Here is a 10,540-nt window from a genome sequence, read left to right as displayed (position 1 = left end):
GGTAAAGAATCCGCCTGCAATGCAAGAGACCACAGTTTGATTCCTGGGTGGGAAAGATTTGCTGGAGAAGGGATAGGCTACCCACTCCAGTATTCCTGGGCTTCCCTTGTGGCTCAGCTGGTAAAGAATCTGCCTGCAATGCAGGAGACCTGGATTTGCCCCCTGGGTTGGAAAGATCCCCTGGAGAAGGGAAAGGCTACTCACTCCAGTATTCAGGCCTAGAGAATTCCGTGGACTGTATAGCCCGTGGGGTGGAAAAGAGTTGGACACAATGAGCGACTTTCATTTTCACTTTGCAACCATCATCCTGATTTGTTCCTACAACAGTAAGCGGCTTGAAGAGTCCTTGGGGTGCTCCTTGGAAAAGAGACGACGGAGGGAGAAGGTACTGACGCAGAGTAATGATGCAGGTAATTTGTGCCACACTTGAACATGGGCATCCAGACATACCTCTGGCATTTGGCCCAGTAACTACTTGTCTGTTTGTGCTAAACTCTTTTTCTCTTTTACGGGAAAATTGCAGCTGTTACAGTCAACTGCCTTTTTTTGGCATTATGTTCTGTAATTTAAAAATATTTCCCAACCCCCCACACCTGTAGTCCGAGGCAGTCTCTGCCTGGCACCTAACATCTTTTGAAATCTGTTCCCTTAGAATTCTACCCACAGGCTTGGCTCATCCAGTTCTGCCAGAAGGAAACAGCTTGCCCCTGTAACCTGCATCTTCATGAGAACATCCAGAACTCATCTGGGGTAAAGCTTTGCCTGTTTAGTTGACGTTAGCCCTTGTTCTCTTAATAAGATTTAGACGCATCCGCAGGCCCATCTCTTCTCCTGTTAGCTGCCTGGCTGGCACAGATACTCTTACCACAGTGCTTGCATATTGTTGAAAATGTTCCCATAGAGTAGAAATGAAATTTGACTATAATTTATAGATTTGGGGATGAATATTTTTAGATTCAATATATCCATTTCCCATGACTATTTCTAGGAGAAGAAAAAGCAATAGAGACTTTGAACAATGGATATAAAACCAGAATGGCAAGGGGATAATCACCTTCATTTTTTCTTTATTAAATTTAAAATGCAATTTTGCTTCCATTCCCATTAAAAAAGGTGTGGCACTTAGTTGGTATTATTTTACATACATACAGCAAAACAATCAAGGATACATGATTATTTGATTCTTCTTTGTATAAGTGGTGAAAATTTAATAATTCTGCTTTTAAGAGGAAATGTAAAGTCTTCCCTGGTGGCTAAGGTGGTAAAGCATCTGCTTACAATGCGGGAGACCCAGGTTCAATCCCTGGTTTGGGAAGATCTCCTGGAGAAGGAAATGGCAACCCATTCCAGTATTCTTGCTTGGAAAATCCCATGGACGGAGGAACCTGGTAGGCTATAGTCCATGGGGTCGCAAAGAGTTGGACACGACTGAGCAACTTCACTTTCTTTCTTTCTTTAAGAGGAAAGGTTGGTATTTCTCCGTAAAAACAATTAAGTTTCAGCAGTAGAGACTTAAGCACACAGGTGCACACAGAGTAAACAGAAATACTGCCCCCTGGACCCCTCTGATCCCCTGATGAGACTGGCTGATTCTCCCTCCAATGGCCTACAACCCGTTTCCTTTTCTCCATCTCAGACGCGGTCTCCCTGGACACCATGCACACGCCTGACCACGCCTGGGTCTCCCTTCTTCCACTCTCGTTGAATCCTCAGACCATCCATTGTTTATATAGCAGCTAAAATGATTCTTTAGCCTTTAAGTGCAAACTGGTTTCCCATTGCCCTTGGGATACATCTGAACTTCTTTCCTTTTCACTCACTGTGGACTGTCTACACTGGCTTTGGCATCTTTGACCTGAAATACTGACTCAGAACTCATGACCCAAATGGTCCTCGGGTCTCTGCTCAAATGTCACTTCCCTCTGAGAGGTCTTGTCTGGTAATTCCCTTCTCCAGGGAATCTTCCCAACCCAGGGATTGAACCCGGGTCTCCCGCATTGCAGGCAGATTCTTTGCCAGCTGCGCCACCAGGGAAGCCCCTAGTCTGGCCACACTGCTCTTTTCTTTCTGAGCCCTTCCCACCATGTATAACCATATATTCAAACATTTGCTTGCTCATTTAACTCAGCTCCATGAGGGCCTGGAATCTCTCTGTTTTTGTCTATTTCTTTGTCCAGAGCAGTGGATGAATGAATATCCAAATGTCTTGGGTAAGTGTGGAACTTCGGCAACAGGGATGAATCAAAATCACACGACATGTCCCCAAAACGAGCTCCGGTTATCCCAATGTGATTTCCCCACAGGCTCATTGTCAGTTTTCACCCTGTTTTCAAGGTCGTCTCTCCTCTCCTTCCCTCCCGCATGACTTTGTTCCTTAACTCCCCCAATCTTAGAGCAAAGACATTGCAAATGATGCCACCAGTAGTAATCTCTGCCTTATTGTTTGTAGTAGAGCATTTATTTTTTTATTTTAAAAAATATTTATAATTTTTTTAAAAAAATTCAGATATGCTATGTGTTGCTGACCTCTTCAGTTACAGAGTAAGAGTTATAAGATATGGTTTTTGCTTTTCCCTGGCACTGAGCTCTGGGTAAGACTGCAAATATATCTATGTACCTATAGATATAATATGGGCTTCCCAGGTGGCTCACTGGTAAAGAATCTGCCTGCAACGCAAAAGCCGAGGATTTGATCCCTGAGTTGGGATGATCCCCTGGAGCAGGAAATGGCAACCCACTCCAGTATTCTTGCTTGGAGAATGCCATGGACAGAGGAGCCTGGTGGGCTACGTTCCATGGGGTCGAAAACATTTGGACACGACTAAGTGGCTGAGGACCACAGATATAATATATATTTGAGTAGGTGCATATGTTTTTTTATGCATATCTTTCTCCCCTCTCTTAATTTCTCTTATTACTTTTGAATAAGGAGGATCCAAGCTCATTTTTTGCACAAAATATATATCTTTAACAAGTTGATTTCTTTTTACAAGTTGATTTTTTTTAACAGACTGTAACCATCTGTCACTCAGTAAGTCTAAAAATCAGATATATTGAAGCTAACATTTTTTAGAAGAAAATGTAGTCATTTCTTGTAAGACCTTTACACCCCCAGAGGGATTTACAGGGATTTTGCTTCGAAGCAACACTGACCTCCGGTGGCCACGGAGTCTTATTAAACAGCTTTTTTTTTTCTTTCTTTTTTTTTCAGTTTACCTTTTTTTAAAACCAAACTTTCCTTCTAATAATTTCTCTATCATGGTCATTTTAATTTTCAATCCACAAAATTTAACATAACTGTGTTGATGTGGTCAATCTATCTCCTATAATCTTCACACCAGCTGTCAGGGTGATTGCTATTTTCATCCCCATTGTATGGATGACCCTTGGACAGCAAGGAGATCCAACCAGTCCATCCTAAAGAAGGTCAGTCCTGGGTGTTCATTGGAAGGACTGATGCTGATGCTAAAGCTGCAATACTTTGGCCACCTGATGCAAAGAACTGACTCATTGCCAAAGACCCTGATGCTGGGAAAGATTGAAGGCAGGAGGAGAAGACAGTGACAGAAGATGAGATGGTTGGATGGCATCATGGACTCGGCAAGCTCCGGGAGTCAGTGAAAGGCAGGGAAGCCTGGTGTGCTGCAGTCCACAAGGTCCCAAAGAGTCGGACATGATTGAGCACACACACCCACACAGGTACCCAGAGTTGGGATGTGAACGTATCTTCTTGGAGGACTTGATTCAACCCACTCCAGGGTCTGTCTAACTACACAACCCCCGTTTCCCCTAAGCCATGCTGCCTCGTGTCCATCGCTTTAGTATTTGGTGACACACTCTCCAGACTTGCAGCCGGATGTTCCTCAAGGCTTGTTGTTGTTCAATCGCTCAGTCGTGTCTATCTGTTTGTGACCCCGTGGACCGCGGCACACCAGGCTCCCCTGTCCTTCACTGTCTCCAGGAACTTGCTCAAACTCGTGTCCATTGAGTTCGGTGATGCCATCCAACCATCTCATCCTCTGTCGTCCCCTTCTCCTCCTGCCCTCAATCTTTCCCAGCATCAGGGTCTTTTCCAGCGAGTCGGCTCTTCTCATCAGGTGGCCAAAGCATTGGAGCTTCAGCTTCAGCATCAGTCCTTCCAATGAATATTCAAGAATCAATCAATCGATATTCAGTTGAGTTCCTTTAGAACTGACTGGTTTGATCTCCCTGCTTTCCTGTCCATCATAGTTCACAGCAGTAGTGGAAAAAAGCCCCAAAACTGAAGCAGCTAAAATAGCTAAATTGCAGTTGATTTGGGGATAGTAGGTTAAGGCTAACAAGATTCAAGAAAACAACTTTTGTGGCCCATTTTGAAAGTAATTCTTGAAAAATAATCAAATCAAGGCATCACAGGTCTTATCAATCAAGTGAATGCTTTTATTAAAAAGATAAAACCTTAGCCCTGTGAGAGGAGCTTCGTGTTTGTACTGTCACTTCTGGGAAAGCTTTTAAGCTAAATCATCATGAGGTTTATAGCTTCTAGTCCTCAAGTTTCAGCAAATTCTTTGGCAACTTCACTTCAGGGCAAGTTAGAAACAGTGGAATTAATTCTGAGCACAACAAAGCCTGACTCAGACTTTTAGGATTCAATTTGCATTTTAAACCTTTGGTTTCTGTTTGTTTGCCTTTTTTTAACTTGAGAATGTGACGGAAGACATTTCTTTGAACTGAAATGATGTGCAGGGTAACTGGAGACTGGCTGGGCAGGGGTGGGGGTGGGGGCGGTCCCCATGGAAGGCTCCCCCCAGGACGCTGAGCTTTGGAGCTGTGTTTAAAGTGGATGGTTTCCCAAAGAGAATGAAGAGTAAATATATCTCAAGCTTAATGCTCCGTTGAAGAGAAGCAGGGAGTGCTTTTTTCTTCAAATGACTAATCTGTGATGAGAAAATAAGGGAAGACCTGACATCCCCTTCTGTTTGCCTTTCGATGCCTGTCTTTACGGCCTGGTGCTCTGTTTCTGGAAAAATGTTCTTGACTGTACTCTTTTAAGATCTCTCCTCTCTGTTGTAAACTGTCCGAGTTCATCTCGAAATCCCAGGAGGGTGGACATAGATTATTTCCTTGTTGCTGAGTGGTCAAGAAAGGGCTCTTGTCGGTTTACCAGCAGCACCCCCTTGTGGCCTTTCTGTGCATGACATCATTCTAAATTGTTGAAAAATTGCAAAGACAAGGAGAGGCTAAATTTCATTTCTAAACAATATTTTGTTTTTCAAGTTGTTAATTTAATTATTATTGCCGTCTCTTGCTGTCTCTGTTATCCTGCCTGTGAAAGGCAGGGGAACTGGTCTTCATTATTTAGGGCTGAAGTCTGTGGCTTGGAATGACCAGACCTCAGGTTCCTGTATGGTTCAAAGACATTTTATTAACAGTGGCCACTAAGTCAGTAGCAACAGTCTGAGCCAAATCCTTGCACCCGGTGTGTTTTTAGACATTTGAAAATTTTAATTCTAAAAATACAGTTTTGTCAAGACTAACACTATACCTTGAAATATAATACAATTGAAAATACTTTTTTTTTTTGCTTTTAATAACTTTTATTTTTTTTTTAATTTTGAAAATACTTTAATTTTCAATTGTATTATATTTCAAGGTATAGTGTTCCTTTCATCTTTATATGAACTCAGACTTTTTATTAACTACTAAAATGTGTATCTTGTGCAATACCTTATAAGCTCATACTCCACTTAAATTCTGTGTGACATTATTTGGAAATTAAGTTTTCTGAAAGCAAATTTCATATGTGAAAGCTGTAGACTCAGCAAATTAGGGCTACCCTAATTTTAACATTTCTCTAAAAAAAAACCTCCATGTTTTAAGTCAGAAAAAAAAATCAGAATTAATGTATTTTCCGTGATAGGAATATCTGGCTTTGAGCTTTGTTCTAACTCTAGGTATTTCAGTATTCTTAAGACTCTCACACAAGAAATGCTGCCTGGCCATTGAGATTCCTGGCTTCCACTGCAGGGACCATGAGTTTGATCCCTGGTCAGGGAACTAAGACACCACATGTCTCATGGTGGTGCCAAAAAAAAAAAAAAAAGTGCTGCCTGACAGCTTTTATTTTGGGCATCATCTTACTTTCCTGTCCCTATGACCACTTTTCCATCTGTCCCTCCAGCTTTGCCTTATTTGAATACTTTCAACGATCATTCAGAGATCATGTAAAAACACAGTTTTGCTCAGACTGTAGTACATACTGCTTAGCTGTAGACATAATCAGATCTAGGGCAATTGATTTAGAGGCCCAAAACTTACTCCCGTGTGTGTGTGTGGTGAGAATAAGCACGCTTGTGTGCTCAGCTGCTTTAGTTGTGTCTGACCCTTTGCGACCCTGAATGCTGGAGTGGGTTGTCGTTTCCTACTCCATAAGCATGCTTATATGTGTTTAAAAATCATGTTGTGCTTACATGTGTTTTGAACGAATATTCTGGAGAAGTGGCGATTTCCTGAAGCAGTAAGTGTCATGTTGCTTTTTGTAAACTTTTGTCCTCAGTTTCTTTGTCTCTCACCTGGGCCATAGCTTTCTTCATTTTTTGGTAGTACCACTTGGCAAGCAGAACTTCCCTGACTAGGGATCGAACCCATGCCCCCTGCAGCGAAAGCACAGAGCTTCAACCTCTGGACCATAGTTTTTAAATGATAATTCAACTTGTTATCATCTAACTCTAGTTACTCTAAGGAGTGCTTTCAGCTTGCCCCACGAACACTGTTTTGGTCTAATTAACTGCAACTGCTACAGTAACCTGTATCTTCAATAGAACATTTAGTGTGCTATCTGTGACCTTCTGGATTTTGAACTATAGCATTATGCATCCCTGATTTATAGTCCATGATGACTATATTCATTTATGAGGAAACATCTTTCAAAGAAATTTCTAGACCTTTTTGAAAACTTTTTTTCTTCTAATTAATATACACTTCCCTTTGCTAGCTTGTTTGTTTACTTAAATTGTGGTAAAATTCACATAATATAAAGTTCCCACATAAACCATTTTTAAGTGTATTCACATCTTTGTTCAACAGCTGGTTCGGACTTTGTCCTGTTATAACACTGGAACCTGTACCCACAGCTGCCTCTCTCCGCACACATATGGGGATTCTGCTCATCATGGACCTCAAATGCTGTGAGAGCCAGGGATAGAGGGGAAGGGCCGTGACTCAGTAAGGGAGCTGCTGGGACAAAGGAGGGCATCAGGTGACTCTAAAAAACAAGCCAGTTTACATGATCATGTCCCTTACACCAGCTACTCTCCTTGGAAAGCAAATCAATCTCACCCTCATGTGTGCTAAGTCACTCAATTGTATCCAGCTCTTTCGGACCCTGCGTACTGTAGCCTGCCAGGCTCCTCTGTCATGGGGTTTCCCAGGCAAGAGTACTGGAGTGGGTTGCCATTTCCTCCTCCAGGAGATCTTCCCGACCCAGGGATCGAACTCACGTCTGTTGCATCTCCTGCATTGGCAGGTAGATTATCGTTGTGCTACCTGGGAAGCCTTATAGCTCTTAGTATCTTCTCATATTTTACACATTTTCCTTATTCCTAAAGTTTACTAATTTTCACTCTTCCCCCTCTCTCTGCCCTCTAGACTATAAGCTCCGTGAGGGCAGGAATATTTTTTTTTCCTGTTTTGAGTGATACTGAATCAATATGTAAGTACTTGAATATGGCTGAACGTATAGCTGCTGCTGCTGCTGTTAAGTCGCTTCTGTCATATAGCAGCAGCCACTAAATATCTGTTAAATGATGAAATGAATAAATGGAGAGGATGAGGGAATTCCTTGGTGACCTAGTGATTAGCAATTTCTGCTCCCACTGCCAGGAGCCTGGGTTTGATCCCTGGATGGGGAACTAAGATTTTCTAAGATGCACGGTGCAACCAAAAAAATAAAAAAAAAATAAAAAAGAAAGGGTGAGCTGAGCTGAGCTAAGCTAAGAAAGGGTGACATGAGCTAAGTTCTACAGGGAAAGAGAGAAGGAAATAGGAATCTGTTCTTGCTTTGGGTACATAACTGGGCCCCTCTCTCACGCCACTTAGAAACAATCACCCTAAACAATCTATGCCCAAATGCCACTGAAGATATGCTGGAAGACGGCATCTGGAGAGAAGCATCTCGGGGCCGCGTGGAAATAGCAGCAAATGTAAGTCACACCAGTAACTTCCAGAAACACTGGGCGTTGGAGGAGCCAAGGAGGGAAGCCAGTCTTGGAGGGAGAGGTGATAGGAAAGCGAGAAACAGATTAGTTTTTATTGATCAAAGAACTGGAATAATTGAATAAATGCACAGGACAACACAAAAAACAGGCTGCTGGGTATTGCTCATTTAAAAAGACGAGTAAATTACTTCATTCATAAAAGAAGAGCTTTAACTATAGACAAAATTCCAGCAAGTTGAATGGCGCCTTTTCCCCTTGCTCATTTTGAAAGGTCACAGTGGTTCTAATTCCAATGTCCAATTACCAGGTGCCCTCAGCACAGCAAAGCAGAATCAACTCAATTTCAGTCTCAGACATTTGCCTCACCTTTAAATAGCTTTGGTATGACTCATTGCAATTTTCTCATCAAAAAGCTAATTTTAGGAGCAAAATGTCAAGAAAAGATGAAAAAGAAGAGCCTGGATTTGCGGAGGCTGTTTTTTTTTTGTTTTTTTTTTTTTTGCATTTGGGCTGCACTTCTTAGCTACCTTCAAAGGAAGCCTGGCTGCTGTTTTCACTGTGCTCCACGGGAAGAGAAAACAAGGCAGTCACCTGTATTTGATCATTCCCTAATCTCAAATGTAGGGTGGCTTTCTGTGCCAGTCTCTAAATTTTCACCCGGTGGTCTTTCAAAGAAAATGTTCATTTGCAGACTTGCCAGAATGAGCATGAAGTCTAGTGGCTCCTGAATCAGTTGTCCTGTAAGAAAAGAAATACTCTTGGTCTGTGAAATCTAGGGAAGGAGGGTAAAAACAGTTTCATTCTCTGGCCAGGTATTTCTGCTTTTTGCTACGAAAGAGGGACGATATGTTTAGTCCTCTGCATGATTATAACAAAAACGTCAGCAAATCCTGTGATCAGTCCACATAAACTGGTGTCAGGTGTAGGGTGATTTCCTGAAGGGTCTTTGAGTGAGTGTCCTGGTGTTTCAGGAAAGTTCAGATCCTAGAACACACCCTGTAGGCCCAACTAGATCCCTCCTGTCTAAGTCCTGGAAAACCTTCTTGAATCAACATGAAAATGACAGAATTGTTAATCAATTACCTTTTCATTCTTGAAAAGCCAGACTTCTCATCTAGAAGTCACAGGCCTTTAACCACATTTAGGAAATGGCAACCCACTCCAGTATCCTTGCCCAGAGAATCCCATGGACAGAGGAGCCTGGCAGGTTGCAGTCCATGGGGTCGCAAGAGTCGGACATGGCTTAGCGACTAAACCACACCACCACACCACACTCTTCTGTTTGATCCTGTTTGATCCTGTTTGATCCCAAAGGCAAAGGCCACCCTGGTTTGTGAGTCAAGATAGGAGCCGGGATAAGAGTCCTCTCTTTGCCCTGTCACTTCAAGAAATTATTCTGTATTTACTAAGCTATTCTACCGATGAACCAGAGGATAGCAATTTAAATAAATTACAAATGCTTGATTTTTTTTTCCCCTCAATGTAGACTGTCATTATCAGCAGGCATCGAGAGTGCAAAATAGTAATAAATCCAGAGAGATGTGAACTGGAGGCAGGCCAGGTCTCCCTGCAGCCAGGCCCAGAAGGTTGGGGGGCGGGGCAGCACTTGACTGTGGTCACTTTGGGCCCAGCACCACTGACAGCAAGCTTCCAGGCAGGAGGGCTGCACAAAGCCTGGGGTTCTGGGGTGGGTGGGTGTGGAGGGGACCGACACCTGGGAAGGGGTGAGGGCTGTTTCCACACCAGCCCACTGGGCCCCACATGGACCTGTGTAGGGGTGTCTGGTGGCTGCGTTAAACCTACCCCCTCTCCAAACCCAGGTATCTGCCTCCTGCCTTAGCTCCTCTTCTCCCGATGACTCGCGGGATTGGACCATCTGGCCCTGTTAGTGACCCCGTTTGACCCTAAGTGAGTGGCTCCCATAAGGTCCATACTTTAGCCATTATTTTGGGCTGCAGGCCCCAGAGCGGCTGGATCACTGTGGGCTGGTTCTTGCCTTAAAAAAAAAAAAGAGAAGAAACCTGTCTGTCCCCCAATAAAACCTTTTTAAGCCACAGAAATCAATCCAAGATGACGCACTGATGCTACTGCCCCAAACACTTTGTCGCCTGAAGGTCGCTGACCCCTAAGACAGCCCCCGCGCCCCACAATCATTCCAGGCCACCTGCTGAGACCCCTACATTGCTTGGCCTGGAACCAGGGCACCTCAGCGCGGGAGGTGTGGTCTGGCAGGCCTGCCCCCGAGGCCGTGCTGGGCCCCTGGTCAGGTCTGGCACGCAGTCCAGGAGGCGGGGGCCAGTCAGTTACGAGGCTGCAGGTCTGCCTGGGAGGAGCGGGCCGCGGGC

General features: G+C 43.6%; 1 non-coding gene across 1 annotated transcript; it reads left to right on the top strand.

Moving 5' to 3' along the window:
- The first annotated feature begins 1,243 nt into the window (after nucleotides 1–1,243).
- On the top strand, nucleotides 1,244–1,315 carry TRNAC-ACA (transfer RNA cysteine (anticodon ACA)). The gene has a single exon. It is a non-coding gene; the product is annotated as a tRNA-Cys (tRNA).
- The last annotated feature ends 9,225 nt before the right edge of the window (nucleotides 1,316–10,540 follow it).

This window comes from Ovis canadensis, chromosome 23 (genome assembly GCF_042477335.2).
Source record: "Ovis canadensis isolate MfBH-ARS-UI-01 breed Bighorn chromosome 23, ARS-UI_OviCan_v2, whole genome shotgun sequence".
NCBI lineage: Eukaryota > Metazoa > Chordata > Mammalia > Artiodactyla > Bovidae > Ovis > Ovis canadensis.
Note: the sequence above shows the minus strand (reverse complement) of the source record. Positions and strands in the feature narration are given on the sequence as shown.